This window comes from Bufo bufo, chromosome 5 (genome assembly GCF_905171765.1).
Source record: "Bufo bufo chromosome 5, aBufBuf1.1, whole genome shotgun sequence".
Lineage (NCBI taxonomy): Eukaryota > Metazoa > Chordata > Amphibia > Anura > Bufonidae > Bufo > Bufo bufo.
Window position 1 is genome coordinate 449,684,909 of NC_053393.1, and position 18,659 is coordinate 449,703,567.

The window sequence follows — 18,659 nt, forward strand, 5'->3', positions numbered from 1 at the left end:
GGCCCCCCCCCCCCCATGACACTTGATGACTTTTACAGAAGAAACTGTATATTGTGGGGCACGGTGTAGGCTATATGTGTATAACAAACATATTTCATATGAAAACTTACAATTACTTGGCTTGACCATTGGGGATCTCGGACGCCACTTCCACACTTTGGCTGCGGGCTCGGTGGAGCTGATGTTGTGTTTTATCCTAATGAGAAAGATTTCATAATAAGGATTTGGAGAAGGGGCAGAGGGATAGCAGAGCAGGGAGAGGCTGGTGCTGCTACTAGGGAGCTCATACCATGGGGGAGTAATGAAGCCCACCATAATGCCCCCCCAGTAGAAATAATTCTCCTTATAATGTGACAGTGCAAAAAATACCCCCTTGTAATGCCCCCAGTTGAGCTAATGTCCCCATAGTGCCCCCATAATGTGCCAGTATAAAATACCCCTATATAGTGCTCCCAGTAAATGCCCCCATAGTGCTCCTCTCCCCCTCCTAGTGGCCCCTCATCAAGCTCGGCAGGCGGCAGTCCGGATATTATGGGGGCACCTCACCTGTGACATCTCTCTTCATCAAGAGAATCAGTGTGAGTCCTCTTCCCCCATATATGGCCTGCCCTACGGTATCAACCAGGACATAGTATTTATATTTTGCATTACCTACTTAATTATCCTGTTTTGATCCATGATGTTATACCTAACAGTTATCATTCTTTAACCGACCCCCTGATGAACCATAGTGGGGAAACGCGTCGGGGTTAAAATCGACATCATTATATGTGTTAAAAAATTCCCAAGGTACAGGGTTGTACAGGGCAAGACAGGGTAGGCACAGGGACAGGGTGATCCCACCATCAGGGTTCATCCCTGGGCAGAGGGGTAATTTAGGGCGGGCACAGGGAGAGAACTATCCCCAGTACCCATAATAAGGTGCCCTATCCTCTGTCCATTCCCCACACCTCCCATTAATGTCATTAGTGCCCCTGGAATTTACACTATCTTATTTATTAATTTTTTCACCAATTCACGGTGGTAGCTGGGCAATTTCCTGTCCTGTTATATGTTATTTGGTCACCCAGTTATCATGGGGTGTTAAATATTTTTGCTTTTTTAATTGAACTAATAAAAGCTACATTTTAAAAGGGTCCAACCTCTAGGCTTATACTCACTCATACGGACACTTATACTATTATATATATCTAATTCTTTTTCTCTGAACTTTTTTCGCCCCCATAATGTACCAGTATAAAATGCCCCATATATAGCGTGTCCCCCATAATTTGTAAGTATAAAATACCCCTTCTCAGTGCCCCCATAGATGACCCCATAGTGCTCCTCCCCCCCCCCTTCCCCATAGTACCCACCATAATGTGTCCCAGTATAAAATGCCCCTATACAGAGCCCCCATATAAAATAACCGTTCTTTGTAGCCTCAGTAGATGCCCCTATAGTGCCCACCAATAATGTGCCAGTAAGAAGTGACCCCATAGATGTCCCCCAATAATGTGCCAGTAGCCACAGCCCCCCTATATCATGTGCCAGTAGCCAGAGCCCCCCCCTATATCATGTGCCAGTAGCCAGAGCCCCCCTATCATGTGCCAGTAGCCATAGGCCCCTCCTATCATGTGCCAGTAGCCATAGGCCCCTCCTATCAGCAGACACATTCCAGCCAATCAGCATCATACCCTCCCTCCCAGACCCTCCCACCTCCTGGACAGCATCCATTTTAGATTCATTCGGAAGCTGCATTCTTAGTGAGAGGAGGGACAGTGTAGCTGCTGCTGATTTAATAGGGAAATCGATAGCTAGGCCAGTGTATTCAGTGTCCACTACAGTTCTGAAGGACTCATCTGATCTCTGCTGTAAGGACAGCACCCCAAAAAGCCCTTTTTAGGTCTAGAACATCAGTCTTTTTTCCTGTGTAATCTAATTGCAGTTTCCTGCCAGCGGGTGTGTCAGGCTCACAGCGTACAATGTGCCCACTTGCCCAGTACCACCACTCATATCTGGTGTCACAGTAGCTTGCATTAAAAAAAATAAAAATCTTTTTTGACTGTAATATAATAGCAGTCAGTTGCCTGCACGCGCGTGTGTCTCATACCCTGCAAGTGCACCGTGTCACCAGTACAACTCATATCTGGTGTCACAGTAGATTACATAAAAAAAAATAAAAAAAAATATTTTGACTGTGAATAAATAGCAGTCAGTAGCCTGCATGTGTTTGTGTGTTTAAGGCCCTGCTGCAAGTGCATAGTTACCAGTGCAATTCATATCTGGTGTAACAGTAGATTACATTTAACCCCTTAGTGACCAAGACTGTTTGGGCCTTTATGACCAATCGTTTTTCTTCCTTTTTTCATGGTCTCGTTCCAAGAGCTATAACTTTTTTATTCTTTCGTCTATATAGCTTTATGAGGGCTTGTTTTTTACGGGACAAGTTGTAGTTTTTAATGGCGCCATTTTGGGGTACACATAACTTTCTGATTAACTTTTTATTAACTCTTTCTGGGAGGGAAATGGGGAAAAATAGCAATACTGCCACTGCATTTTTACATTATAAATTTTACGGCGTCCATTTTTCGGTACAAATAACATAATATCTTTATTCTCTGGGTCAGTACGATTACAGTGATACTAAATACTTATAATTTTTTTTACGTTTTACTACTTTTTTTGCAATAAAACCCCTTTTATTAACCCAAAAAATAATTTTGCATTGCCACTTCACAAGACCCATAACTTTTAAAAAAAATTTTCTATGGAGTTGTGTGAGGGCTTGATTTTTGAGGGACGACTTGTATTTTTCATTGGTATCATTTTGGAGTAAATGCCGCTTTTTATTACGTTTTTTTCGGTGGAAACTAAGAATAAATTAGAAATTCTGTCTTTTTTTTAATTAAATTTTTTACGGCGTTCACCATAGGCGATAATTTATGTAATATTTATGTATTCTGGGTCATTACGGACGCGGCAATACCAAACATATGGGGGATATTTCCTTTTTGCAATTTTTTTCATTGAAAAGCGTATTTTCAATGGAAAAAAAGCATATTTTTTTATTTTATGGAATTTTTTTTATTTAATAAGTGTATTTTTTTTCTATTTTTTTACTACTTAATAGTCCCACAAGGGTACTATAATATACAGTATTTTGATTGCTTTTAAAATGTAATGCATTATCTCAATAATGCATTGCATTTCAATAGCAATGCTATTCAAACATTGACCAGCAGGCTGCGCCAGAGAGGCACAGCCTGCTGGAAGTAACGGAAGACAGGCTCGGGGCCCTGATCGGAAGCAAGGTAAGCTTCCCAACACATCAGCACCCCGCAATAACATTTTTGGGGTGCTGATGGGAGACAGAGGGAGTCCGTTTCCTCTGTCACCACTTTACATGCAGCGGGCGCCATTGCGCCCGGCATGTAAAGGGTTAAACAGCCCGGATCGGCACTCCTGCTGGTCCGGGCTGTTAGAGCAGGGCCCCGGCTCTCATGTGAGAGTCGGGTCCGCGCTCCCCGCTGCACGGGGGAGCCGTGCAGCGCTTCGACTGGGCCGCCGTAAAAACGCGGTGGCCCAGCCTAAGGCCCCTTAGTGACCGCCATAAAAAGGCGTATGGGTGGTCACTAAGGGGTTAAATAAAAACAACAATTTTGACTGTGAATAAATAGCAGTCAGTTGCCTGCACGTGTTTGTGTGTTTAAGGCCCTGCTGCAAGTGCATAGTGTCACCAGCGCAACTCATATCTGGTGTCACAGTAGCTTGCACGCATAGTACAACTAAACTAATCTAAAAAAAATGACAGGCAGGCCACCCCGCAGGGGCCGTCGTGGTCGTGGTGCTGTGATTCCCTTTGGCCCTAGAATAATGCCCAGTGTTCAGAGGTGGCCTCTGAACACTGGGCATTATTCTAGGGCCAAAGGGAATCACAGCACCACGACCACGACGGCCCCTGCGGGGTGGCCTGCCTGTCATTTTTTTTAGATTAGTTTAGTTGTACTATGCGTGCAAGCTACTGTGACACCAGATATGAGTTGCGCTGGTGACACTATGCACTTGCAGCAGGGCCTTAAACACACAAACACGTGCAGGCAACTGACTGCTATTTATTCACAGTCAAAATTGTTGTTTTTATTTAACCCCTTAGTGACCACCCATACGCCTTTTTATGGCGGTCACTAAGGGGCCTTAGGCTGGGCCACCGCGTTTTTACGGCGGCCCAGTCGAAGCGCTGCACGGCTCCCCCGTGCAGCGGGGAGCGCGGACCCGGCTCTCACATGAGAGCCGGGGCCCTGCTCTAACAGCCCGGACCAGCAGGAGTGCCGATCCGGGCTGTTTAACCCTTTACATGCCGGGCGCAATGGCGCCCGCTGCATGTAAACATGCCACACTGCTGAGCTCTGCAATGACGGCATTCTGGTGGTGGCAACAGCATGCGTTGATTGGCGTGCTGTCTGGCTGACCCCGGGTGCCGATGCATGCTGTCTGACTGTGCCACTAGCTCCTTGCGACGACCTCCCCCTGCTTTCAACTCGTCTCCTCCTCCTCTCTGTATCCCCATCTGAACTTTCCCCCTGTTCTTCTTCTCTTCGAGCGGGCACCCACGTGACATCCACGGACACATCGTCATCATCAACCGCTTCACTTGTATCTGACAACTCAGCAAAGGAAGCAGCAGCGGGTACAACATCATCATCACACCGTACGTCCATGTGTGTAATGCTGCCTGACTGAGACATATCCCTGTTATCTACATCCTCTGGCAATAATGGTTGCGCATCACTCATTTCTTCCAACTGATGTGTAAATAACTCCTCTGACAGATCAAGTGAAGCGGCTGTGGTGCTAGTGTTGGTGGTGGCGGCAGGCGGGCGAGTGGTAACTTGAGAGGTGCCCGAAGCTGAGCTGGAGGAGGATGGTGCCTCAAGGTTCCGAGCGGAAGCTGTAGAAGATTTGGTGTTCTGTGTTAGCCAGTCAACTATGTCCTCAGAACTTTTCGAGTTCAGGGTACGTGGCGTACCCTGAACTCGAAAAGTTCTGAGGACATAGTTGACTGGCTAACACAGAACACCAAATCTTCTACAGCTTCCGCTCGGAAACTTGACGCACCATCCTCCTCCAGCTCAGCTTCGGGCACCTCTCAAGTTACCACTCGCCCGCCTGCCGCCACCACCAACACTAGCACCACAGCCGCTTCACTTGATCTGTCAGAGGAGTTATTTACACATCAGTTGGAAGAAATGAGTGATGCGCAACCATTATTGCCAGAGGATGTAGATAACAGGGATATGTCTCAGTCAGGCAGCATTACACACATGGACGTACGGTGTGATGATGATGTTGTACCCGCTGCTGCTTCCTTTGCTGAGTTGTCAGATACAAGTGAAGCGGTTGATGATGACGATGTGTCCGTGGATGTCACGTGGGTGCCCGCTCGAAGAGAAGAAGAACAGGGGGAAAGTTCAGATGGGGATACAGAGAGGAGGAGGAGACGAGTTGAAAGCAGGGGGAGGTCGTCGCAAGGAGCTAGTGGCACAGTCAGACAGCATGCATCGGCACCCGGGGTCAGCCAGACAGCACGCCAATCAACGCATGCTGTTGCCACCACCAGAATGCCGTCATTGCAGAGCTCAGCAGTGTGGCATGTTTTTGGTGTGTCTGCCTCTGACAACAGCGATGCCATTTGCAACCTGTGCCAAAAGAAACTGAGTCGTGGGAAGTCCAACACCCACATAGGTACAACTGCTTTGCGAAGGCACATGATCGCACATCACAAACGCCTATGGGATCAACACATGAGTACACGCAGCACACAAACTCAGAGCCGCCATCCTCCTCCTGGTCCAGCATCTTCAGCCACGTCAACCACTGCTGTCCTCCTTGCCCCCTCTCAACCATCCGCCACTCCGTCTCTCGCCTTGAGCAGTTCCTGCTCATCTGCCCACAGTCAGGTGTCTGTCAAGCACATGTTTGAGCGTAAGAAGCCAATGTCACAGAGTCACCCCCTTGCCCGGCGTCTGACAGCTGGCTTGTCTGAACTCTTAGCCCGCCAGCTTTTACCATACGAGCTGGTGGAGTCTGAGGCCTTCAAAAAATTTGTAGCTATTGGGACACCGCAGTGGAAGGTACCCGGCCGAAATTTCTTTACACAAAAGGCAATCCCCAACCTGTACTCGATTGTGCAAAAGGAAGTAATGGCATGTCTGGCACACAGTGTTGGGGCAAGGGTCCATCTGACCACTGATACCTGGTCTGCAAAGCACGGTAAGGGCAGGTATATCACCTACACTGCGCATTGGGTAAACCTGCTGACGGCTGCCAAGCATGGAATGCGTGGCTCTGCAGAGGAGTTGGTGACACCGCCACGACTTGCAGGCAGGCCTGCTGCCACCTCCTCTACTCCTCCTACTCCATCCTCTTCCATAACCTCCTCGGCTGAGTCCTCTTCTGCTGCTGCATCTTGCTCCACATCAACGGCACCCCCCCAGCTCCCCAGGGGCCATTCCACATCCCGAATACGACAGTGTCACGCCGTCTTGGGGTTGACTTGCCTGAAAGCAGAGAGTCACACCAGACCAGCACTCCTGTCCACCCTGAACACACAGGTAGATCAGTGACTGACTCCGCACCAACTGGAGATCGGCAAAGTGGTGTGTGACAATGGAAGCAATTTGTTGGCGGCATTGAATTTGGGCAAGTTGACACATGTGCCGTGCATGGCACATGTGTGTAATCTGATCGTACAACGCTTTGTGCATAAGTACCCAGGCTTACAGGACGTCCTCAAGCAGGCCAGGAACGTGTGTGGCCATTTCAGGCGTTCCTACAAGGCCATGGCGCACTTTTCAAAAATCCAGAGGCGAAACAACATGCCAGTGAGGCGCTTGATTTGGGACAGCCCGACACGTTGGAATTCAACACTCCTAATGTTCGACCGCCTGCTCCAACAAGAAAAAGTTGTCAACGAGTATTTGTATGACCGGGGTGCTAGGACAGCCTCTGTGGAGCTGGGAATTTTTTTGCCACATTACTAGACGCTCATGCGCAATGCCTGTAGGCTCATGTGTTCTTTTGAGGAGGTGACAAACCTAGTCAGTCGCACCGAATGCACCATCAGCGACATCATCCCATTTGTTTTCTTCCTGGAGCATGCCCTGCGAAGAGTGCTGGATCAGGCCGTAGATGAGCGTGAAGAGGAAGAGTTGTGGTCACCATCACCACCAGAAACAGCCTTATCAGCATCGCTTGCTGGACCTGCGGCAACGCTGGAAGAGGAGTGTGAGGAAGAGGAGTCAGAGGAGGAATGTGGCTTTGAGGAGGTGGAGGAAGACCAACCACAGCAGGCATCCCAGGGTGCTCGTTGTCACCTATCTGGTACCCGTGGTGTTGTACGTGGCTGGGGGGAAGAACATACCTTCAGTGAGATCACTGAGGACGAGGAACGGGACATGAGTAGCTCGGCATCCAACCTTGTGCAAATGGGGTCTTTCATGCTGTCGTGCCTGTTGAGGGACCCTTGTAGAAAAAGGCTGAAGGAGAACGACCTGTACTGGGTGGCCACGCTACTAGACCCCTGGTATAAGCAGAAAGTGCCTGAAATGTTACCGAATTACCGCTAGTCGGAAAGGATGCAGCAGTTCCAAAATAAATTAAAAAGTATGCTTTACACAGCGTATAAGGGTGATGTCACAGCACAACGGGAATCTAACAGGGGAAGAGGTGAAAGTAATCCTCCTCCTACCACAACCACGCCGGCAAGGACAGGACGCTTTACAGACGTGTTGTTGATGGAGGACATGCAGAGCTTTTTAAGTCCTACGCATCGCCACAGCCCTTCGGGGTCCACCCTCAGAGAACGACTCGACCGACAGGTAGCAGACTACCTCGCCTTAACTGCAGATATCGACACTCTGAGGAGCGATGAACCCCTTGACTACTGGGTGTGCAGGCTTGACCTGTGGCCTGAGCTATCCCAATTTGCAATAGAACAAAAGTCAAATAGGTCAAAAAAGTCTAGATTACCTCACTTTTATTAAGATGAATGAGGCATGGATCCCGAAGGGACTGACAGTGGGCGATACATTTGACTAAAAAAGGCCTGATGAGATGAGCTGCCTTGGGCTAAAAATGGTCCACACGCTGCTGTATTTTATCTCTGAATGCCGGATGACTTGCGTGACTTATCCGCCACCAACTAGGGTTCAAGCCACAATGTTTTAGGGCACTTTCTGCCTGGGAAACATACATTTTTCTGGCCGCTGCTACAGCAGCGGCTGCAACAATACCTAATTTTTCAGGCATGTGTACATGCCTAATTTTTCTGGCCTCTGGTGCTGCACTGTGGCTGCAAAAACAAAACAAAAAAAAGGCACATACATGTGTCAATTTCCCTGCGTGATCGTTACCTTGTTGTGGTGAAGGGGCTTGCGTATCACAATGAAGTGACCACCTCTATGAGTGTGTTGGCAATGGCAATGTTGGCACACCCCAGATGATAAGGTCGTTGCTTCATTGTGAACAGACCAAAAGAGATTGCCTGGATAATTTTGCATAGAAAAAACATTAATTTTCTTTGTGATCATCTAAGGTGATCATTAAAGCCTACTAGGCCAACAATGGGCCCACACTGCAGAATCATTGTTGTCTGGGTCACTTAACTGTCACTGAACTACCTCAGCACGACCATAGGCTTTGAAAAAACCCCATCGCCTGCAATCTCCCAAACGTGCGCACGAGCACAGTCATCACTACACCAAGATTGATGCATAGAGGAATAAAATTTATGTCATGAGTGTGTCAACTATTGACAACTCTTTGCGGTTGTCTAAAATCTATTCCATACACGTCCCCTGATAGGGGACGTCCAGGGATTAAACTGATAGGAATAGTACTACTTAACACACCACTCCTATCTGGTGGCACAGTACATTGCACGCACAGTGCCCCAAATTGGAAGTAGGAGGACCGACCAAGCATCTTTTTCCATCTCCCGGTTCCGAAAATCTATTCCATACACGTCCCCTGATAGGGGACGTAACAGGGATTAAACTAATAGGAATAGTACTACTTAACACACCTAATTATAATAATAATAATAATACTAGTGGACGTAACAGGGATTAAACTGATAGGAATAGTACTACTTAACACACCACTCCTATCTGGTGGCACAGTACATTGCACACGCAGTGCCCCAAATTGGAAGTAGGAGGACCAACCAAGCATCTTTTTCCATCTCCCGGTTCCTTAAATCTATTTCATACACCGGCCCTTGATAGGGGACGTAACAGGGATTAAACTGATAGGAATAGTACTACTTAAACACACCACTTATATTGGGATTGCACAGTAGATTGCAAGCCGTACGCGCAGTGCCACAAATTGGAAGTGAGAGGACCGACCAAGCATCTTTTCCCATCTCCTGGTTCCTAAAATCTATTACATACACGTCCCCTGATAGGGGACAAAACAGAGATTAAACTGTTAAGAACAGATTTTTTTTTTAATTAAAAAAAAAAAAAAAAAAAAAAAAAAAAAAAAGGAGGACAGCCTCTGCGGAGCTGGGTATTTTTTGGCCACGTTACTGAACGCTCATGCACAATGGCTGTAGGCTCATGCATCCTTTTGCGGAGGTGACAAACCTGGTCAGTCAAACCCAAGGAAACATCATTGACCTCATCCCATATGTGTTTTTTCTGGAGCGTGCCCTGCGAAGAGAGCTGGATCAGGCCGTAGATGAGCATGAAGAGGAAGAGTTGTGGTCACCATCACCACCAGAAGCAGCCTTGTCGTCGTCGTCGATTGCTGGACCTGCGGCAACGCAGAGAGAGGAGTCCGAAGAAGAGGAGTCAGAGGAGGAAGGTGGCTTTGAGGAGGTGGAAGACCAACCACAGCAGGTGTCCCAGGGGGCTTGTTGTCACCTTTCAGGGACCCTTGGTGTTGTACGTGGCTGGGTGGAGGAAGAGACCTTCAATGACGTCAGTGAGGACAAGGAACGGGACATGGCTAGCTTGGTATCCAACCTTGGGCAAATGGGGAGTTTGCGGTTGTGCAAATGGACTGTTTGCTGTTGTTTGCAGTGCGTTAAACGGGGAGTTTGGTCTGTCACTGTGAAGTGGGCGTAACCCTTACACAACCTGATCAATACAACATCATACCTGATGTTTTAAAGCACGTTATTCCAAACAATTTAGGAATGTTAGGGGATTTATGCCCTTTATGGATTAAAACCAGACTCTGCGTCAACTATGTAATTTTCCATGGGAGTTTTGCCATGGATCCCCCTCCGGCATGCCACAGTCCAGGTGTTAGTCCCCTTGAAACAACTTTTCCATCACTATTGTGGCCAGAAAGAGTCCCTGTGGGTTTTAAAATTCGCCTGCCTATTGAAGTCTATGGCGGTTCGCCCGGTTCGCGAACATTTGCGGAAATTCGCGTTCGCCAACAGAAAATTTTATGTTCGCGACATCTCTAATCAGAAGCACTTGGCTATTTTTGGAAGACCTATAGCAGAGAATGGAGAAAGCATTATATCCAATCACAGTGGGCCCCTTTTCATGGGATAGGATCCTAGCGATGTGTTATAAACATCTAGATGGGAAAACTCCTTTAATTTTTTTTCCTTAAAGGCAGGGAAGTTATTAGAATATAAAAAAAACTTTAATTTGTCACTGCAAACTTACTCTGTGTCAGCACTGATGCTCCCATCCTCCTTTGCTGCTACAGCCATGACATGATTTTGGCTGCAGTGATGACATGTATGTGACTGCTGCTGGCAATCACTGGCCTCAGTAATGCGCAGTATATGGACACATCACAACTGCAGTCAGGAAAACAAAGTGGAGGGGATAGCAGTTGCACTGGAATGGAAGGCGTTCAGGACAGCGAGTATAACATTTATGATTATTCTAAGGCTACATTCTCATGACAGTAGTGTTTTGCGATCCGCCAGTGTGTGTTCCTCAATTTGCGGACCGCACATGGCCGCCACTATGATGAAAATATGCCTACACTTGTCCGCAATTGCGGACAAGAATAGGACATGCTCTATCTTTTTTTGCGGGGCCGTGGAACGGAACTACGGATGCGGACCCATTCATACGGTCGTGTGAATGAGCCCTAATAGCTTTCCTGCCTAAATTAACTTGAACAACCCCTTTCATTTGCAAGCAGAACTTTGCAAGTAGCATAATAAAGTTTTGTTTCTTAATTTCTCTTAAGTCATTGCTGGCATGTAGGACTGTTTGCGTTTTTGTGCCTACATAGACCGGCTGTTCCCACCATATAGTAAATGAAAGATATTAGTGAGTAAAAGGATGTGTGGAGTGTGTGTTGGTAATATTTAATTGCCTCACCAGGAGATGATTAATTTGCTACAGCTCCTGCTGAACTTTCTGCCTCGGAGCCATATGCTCTCTGTGTGACATACATATAAATCAAGTGTTGAGCTTATTTGTTGCATTTATTTGAAATAAATATTTAAGGCAGTTCTTAGTGATTGAAGCATGCTGCAAAAGGAAGGAGTACTGAGTAAAACCATGGATCAAAGGGATTTCAATGAGTTTCTAAACATGTGACATAGACTCATGCCTCAGTCATGAATCAACACTGTATAAGAGTACTTTCACACTAGAGTTTTTGCTGGATCCGGTTGTATTATCTTTAACATTGCCAAGACGGATCAGTCATTAACTCCACTGAAAGTCAATGGGGGACGGATCCGTTTTCTATTGTGGCAGAGAAAACGGATCCGTCCCCATTGACTTGCATTGGGGGTAATGCCATATCCGTCTTTCTTTGCATCCCAGGACGGAAAGCAAAATACAACATGTTGTGGTTTGCTCTCCGGTCTGGAAACGCAACTAAACGGAACGGAACGGAATGCATATTGGAGCATTCCGTTCTGTTCAGTTTTGTCCCCATTGACAATGAATGGGGACAAAACTGAAGCGTTTTTTTTTCCGGGATTGAGCCCCTATGACGGAACTCAATAGCGGAAAACTTAAACGCTTGTGTAAAAAGTAGCCTTAGTCATCAATTCCTACTAGATCAAACTCAAGACATTAAAAACAATGCCAGACAGATCTAATGTTATATCATAAACAAGAGATAATATTGATAAGTCCATCCTTACCTTTTCTTGAATTTGGTTAAAGACTCCTATTTATAGCTCCTCCCACCCAGCTAATTACAGACACTCTCCTATCACTGCCCCTGTTGTAGCTTTGACATGCTCATAGACATAACATCACAGGAAGTAAAAAAAAAAGCTGCATGGACATGGTAATGGGACACCAGCCCAGAACAGGAAACAGGAGCAATAAAGGAAATAAAAATACATTTACGGTATCTTTAGAAATTTGTATTTTAAAGGATGTTGATGCAAACTAGAAAACCCCTTTAAGCACTAAGAACATTGCACTGCAAAACCTTTACCTCCTTACCATCCCATTACACTAAGCATAAGGCTCATGCACATAGAAATGCATACATATGTGCATGGACTACACTATGGTCTAGCAATATGCTTCAGCTTCTGTTCGAGAATGGCTCTGTAATACTACATCCTAGATTTCATGTATTCATGTGTGCCTACTTGTATATGTAAAACTAGAAGAACATAGAGGTAAATTGTAGCCCAATACTACACCTGCTATATTTGGGATCTATGTGGCATGGATTTGAATATGTTCATTTGAATGGGGCCCTAAACTATAATAGTAGAAATATATAAATTATGCTCAACTAGACCTCATTTTACACCAGCAGTTTGAGGATCAGTTTAATTTCTAGTGTCTTCAGTTGCACCTCCCAGCAGAGGTTTAATGGAGTTGTGTCATATAATGTGGATAGGGGATACATTGATTTTGTCTTTATAATCATATATTGTGCCGATGAATAAACCCGCAATATGTATTGGGCTTGCAAAGGATAGAAAACCACACTTCTCAATATAATAAGGTTATAACCTTTTACTATGGGTTAAATGAAATGGGACAATTATATATGCAAGGCTGACCACTTACCTCCAGGCTATTGCCTTATCACATTAAGATGCATGGTTTTCTACACATACATAATACTGGTTTCTTTAGATCATATATTGGGTCTGTGAATAAAACCAGTAATATGTATTATCTTTCTAAGCATAAAAAACTTCTATTCTCAACAAAGTGATTGACAGCCTTCCCTCTATGACTGTTCATACAGAGATAACTGCCAATCACTGATAGGACCGCCTTCTTTTCTTCAAAGCCCAGAATGAATATGAATTTAAATGAATGAAATACAAGTTATACTGAATATTTTCCCACAAAACTATGTATCAATCTGCACAGCTCCTCCTGCTCTATAACCTGCTGCTGGCAGATTACACTTCATTTTCATGGTGATAGGTTCCCTTTAACCTCTTAAGGACACAGGGCATACAGGTACGCCCTGATGTCCTGGTACTTAAGGACACAGGGCGTACCTGTACGCCCTGTGTATTTCCGATCAACGCCGCGTGGCTAGCGGTGATCGGAACTGGGTGCCTGCTGAAATCAATCAGCAGGCACCCTGGGACAATGCCAAGGGGGGTCCTGTGACCCCCCCGTATCAGCGATCGCTGCAAACCGCAGGTCAATTCAGACCTGCGGTTTGCAGCGCTTTCGAAAGTTTCTGATCCCCGCGGTCCATGACCGCGGGGATCAGAAACTTCAAAATGACCTAAATTTTTATTTTTACACCCATACATGCTGATTGTCTTCCCTGAGGCGGATGGGAGTTTCCAGCAAGAAAGTGTGACATTACACGGCTAATAATGTCTGACATTGGTTTAAAGAGAATGACCAAAACTTCAAAGTATTACCCTGGCCCCCTAATTCCCCAGACTTTAACCCGACTGAGCATCTGTGTGACCACTTCAATCATCTTGTTCACTCTATGGATCCTCCAGTCATTCCTAGTCTGTCTAGCTGCAGTCCATGTTGCACACAGCAGTTACTCTGGATATCAGCTGGTGGTCATAATGAGGTGACTCCACCGTGTATCTTGTTATATGATGCCTGAGGAAACTATCCTTGAAGTGGGTAGCAGATATTACTCTTAGAGAGGCTCTGTACCTGTGTAGAGCTGCAGACAATAGTTTTGGCACTAAGGGAGGAAAGTGTGGTTAAACCACATTGCCCATCAGAGATGGAAACCAGAGTGGACTTGTCACTGAAATGCAAGTTCAAAATGGCTTTTTTCACAACTCCAGAAATTAGTGTAAGGGGCATGTGGATACACATTGGCCCCTTCAGGTGTTTTTTTCCAAGGACCTGCAGAAGTTTACCAATGAAAAGCTATGAACAGTAAGAAACATGCTATTAGATGAAGGGCTGAAAGTGCCTCCTGTGCCTTGAGAGGCTGCATAGGTATGAGGTGCTCTGTGTGGTCTTTTGCTATAGTGTTGTGGGTTGAATGAATTGTCAGCAATGGAAAGAGTCAGTTCTGGAGGAGTCTGGGACTGTGAATGATATCAGTCCTGGAGGGAGCCAAGGCAAGTTCAGTACAGCTAGGCATGGATGGGGAGATAACAACACAACCTATGACAGTGTGTATTAGACTTATTTGTTCAGTTGTGTGTTTCTGAACGGTTGAGGTGTGAGGGGCCTGTTGAAGAAAGGGTTTTCCAGTATTTTTCCATTGATGGCATATCCTCAAAATAGGCCACCAATATCATGTCAGCGGCAGTCTGGCAGCCTGCACCCCCACCGGTCAGCTTTTCAGAAAAAGCTAGTGAACTAAGCTGTTTACTGCAGTACTGCTTCTATTCACTTCAATGTACAATACCTAGTATAAGGCTTTATTCACGTCAGTTTTTGGTCAGTGATTTCCATTATACCTTATCTTGGTGGAGGTTCCATTCTTGGTTTTGGCTTACAATCACTGATGGAAATCACTGATCAAACGCTGACTGTGTGTATAAGGCATAATGATGACAATTTTCAAAATGCAAATCGCCAAGCTCTATACAAAAATTGGAAAGCCAAGAGAGTTCAGTTTTAAAGTCCACAACATTTTAAATGCAACTGAAAACTATTATAACGACAAGCTGAATAGCACCACATGAAGATACAAACATCCTACATGTTCTTATATATCCACAGACTTGTAAAAACTTGTAAAGCACCATAACAAATACCACTACAGAATGCTTTAAAGAAAGGTGTCAGTAGTGAACTGTATTTCTTGTGAATAAAACATCTGCTTCTTTAGTGCATTTAAAATTTACCATTCAAAAGAAACAGGATCATTTGACCCTTACATTTCTGGCAAGCTGTCAATCAGAAATTACAAAGAGTCACTGAACAAAGCTTGGATAGCCTTAATTATTCACGTAATTGCTCTATCGCATGAAAGAGAGGCATTCATCGTAACTGACACCTACAACATAATCAACAGGTTGTAAACAAAAAGCAGAACCATCGATGGTGCCCTAAGTGGCCACCAAGTCCAACCAACCCTTTGTCCCATTCTCCCTAGTGTAAAATACATATACATTCAAGTAGCTTTGTCACCATCATATGCAGATCTACTTGATGGCAGTTAATTACAGTGACACGTCCACTTAGCTATTAGAACAAACAGCACAAAACATTATTGCGTCATTTAGCTAACAGCAGCCAAGAAAGAATATATCAGACTCCACAGTGAATATAAAGAAAAAAAACACAATGCAACAGCATTCTGCAAACACAAATAAAGTACAATAATGCCATAGTTATAGAATACATTCTGGTGCTAATGCTATACTTATTTTGTAAATTTGAGATTCTTGGCAAATACATTTTGTGCAAAATTATTTGGGCCTGTCTGCCGGTCAAGCGATTTCTATAAGACGGGAACTTAACACTAAATACTACCTGTTATAGTGCCTTACTGGCTGCCATAAAACACAGGGAATGCAGGTTCCACTCTGCCTTTTTCCATTATTTGTGCCATAATGGCCTCCATTAAAACAAGGGCATGCAGGTTCCAACATGCATGCCGAGCCCACTCTATACCTCTTCTGGTGCCAGACGGCTTCCAATGAATGCAGGGAGAGCAGGCTACAGCTTTATACTTACACTAATTAATTCTTGCATTTATACTGAGCTGGAGGTGTGGCTGACTACATTTAGTCTTGCACTCATGACCAGCCTGTCTGCCCCATAGACTGATTTTAATTAGTCTAAGTATAAAGCTGTAGCCTGCTCTCCCCACATTCATTGGAAGCCGTCTGGCACTAGGAGAGGTATAGAGTGGGCTCGGCATGCATGTTGGTACCTGCATTACCTGGATTTAATGGAGGTTATTATGGCACAAAAAATGGTAAAAGGCAGAGTGGACCCAGTATACATGTGGAACCTGTATCCCGTGTGTTTTATGGCGGACAGTAGTATTTAGTGTTAGGTTCCAGTCTTATACAGATCGCCTTGATGCCGGCAAACGGGCCCAAATGATTTTGTACAAAATGTATTTGCCAAGAATCTCAAATTCACAAAATAAGCGTAGCATTAGCAACAGAATATTTTCTATAACTACATTATTTGTGTTTGCAGAGTGCTGTTGCATTGGGTTTCTAGCCATGGCAACGTGCACCTGCGCATTAGGATGTGCTGACTGACCCCCTTTTTCTTGCATTGTGCATATAAGGCGGATACACAGCAGCAGTCTATAATGAGGGAAGCCAGAGGAGTGTCGCTATCATGAATACACTGGACTCATAACTACAGGCGACATAAAAAGTCTACACACCTCTGTTAAAATGTCAGGGTTATGTCGTGTAAAAAAAAAATCTGACCATTTCAGAACTTTTTCCACCTTTAATATCACCTATAATCTGCAGTATTCAATTTAAAAAACAAAATCGTTTAGGGTGGAAAAATAAAAAAAAGTACTGGTTGTACAAATATGCATACACTTAACCCCTTAAGAACCCTCACCGTACATGTACGGTAGACATGACTTAAAGACCAGTGCACATGCACGGTGGGCTGATTGGGAGGATGTAGGAGCTGCGCCCGCCGGATCAGCAGCACGGACACGGCAGACACTGACAGCCGGGTCCCTGCTGCATTCGGGGAAAACACTGATGCCGGCATATGAACCCCTTGTATGCCGTGGTCAAAGCTGACCGCGGCATGCAGAGGGTTTGTGGAGGGTACTGGTGCCCTCCGCATCTCTATCGGGTCCCCGCGCTGCAATCATGGGGACCCGAAGGAAGCCTGAAGCCTTCCATAGGCATCAGAGCTTGCCTTCTACGGAAGCCTGCGAGATCCAGCCCCCTTAGGCTGGGTCTCACAGACAGGCTGTCAGCATACAAGCTGAAAGTCAATGCATTACAATACAGGATGTATTGTAATGCACTGCAGAGGGGATCACACCCCAGAAGTTAAAGTCCCAGAGTGGGACAAAAAAAAAAGTAAAAAAAAAAAGGTTTTTCATACAAAAAAAGAAAGTTAAAAAAATAAAAATAAAAGCCCCTTTCCCAAAATAAAAAGCGTAAAAAAAACAAAAAACTGACATATTGGGTATTTCCGTGTCTGTAACGACCGGCTCTATAAAAATTTCACATTATACACCCCCTCACCTGAATGCTGTCGAAAAAATTTAACAAAAACTATGCTAAAACAAAAATTTTTGGTCTCCTTACATCGCAAAAAGTGATCAAGCGATCAAAAAGACGTATGGCCCCCAAAATAGTACCAAACGGTCACCTCATCCCACAAAAAATGAGCCCCTACGTAAAACAGTTGGACAAAAAATAAAAAAAGCTGTGGCTCTTAGAATATGGAGACACTAAAACATGATTTTTTTTTTTGTTTCGAAAATGCTTTTATTAAAAAGTGAAAAAAAAGTTGACATATTAGGTATTGCCATGTCCGTTACGTTATACCTGCTGTATATAAATATCACATGATCTAACCTGTCAGATGAACATTGTGAAAAACAAAAACTGTGCCAAAACAGCTATTTTTTGTTACCCTGCCTCACAAAAAGTGTAATATAGAGCAACCAAAAATCATATGTACCCTAAAATAGTACCATCAAAACTGCCACCTTATCCTGTAGTTTCCAAAATGAGGTCACTTTTTTGGAGTTCCTACTCTAGGGGTGCATCAGGGGGGCTTGAAATGGGACATGGTGTCAAAAAACCAGTCCAGCAAAATCTGCCTTCCAAAAACCGTATGGCATTCCTTTTCTTCTGCGCCCTGCCGTGCGCCCGTACATCAGTTTACGATCACAAATGGGGTGTTTCAGTAAACTACAAAATCAGGGTAATAAATATTGAGTTTTGTTTGGCTGTTAACCCTTGCTTTGTTACTGGAAAAAAATGGATTAGAATGGAAAATCTGCCAAAAAAGTCAAATTCTGAAACTTCATCTATATTTTCACAAAATGATCCAAACATAAAGTAGACATAAGGGAAATGTAAATGAATAAACTTTTATTTTATTATTATGAGGTATCACTATCTGTTTTAAAAGCAGAGAAATTTGGGATTTTTTTTTAAAAATAAAAAATATTGACTGAAATTTACCACTATCATGAAGTACAATGTGTCACGAGAAAACAATCTCAGAATGGCTTGGATAAGTAAAAGCGTTCCAACGTTATTACCACATGAAGCACTCTTTTGGTCAGAAGTCTATCAGCATAGCACA

At 44.6% G+C, this 18,659-nt stretch overlaps 1 pseudogene; it reads right to left on the minus strand.

Annotated features, from left to right (window-relative positions):
• Window positions 1-9,334: 9,334 nt before the first annotated feature.
• Window positions 9,335-9,514, minus strand: LOC121002936 (annotated as a pseudogene).
• Between the last annotated feature and the right edge of the window lie 9,145 nt (window positions 9,515-18,659).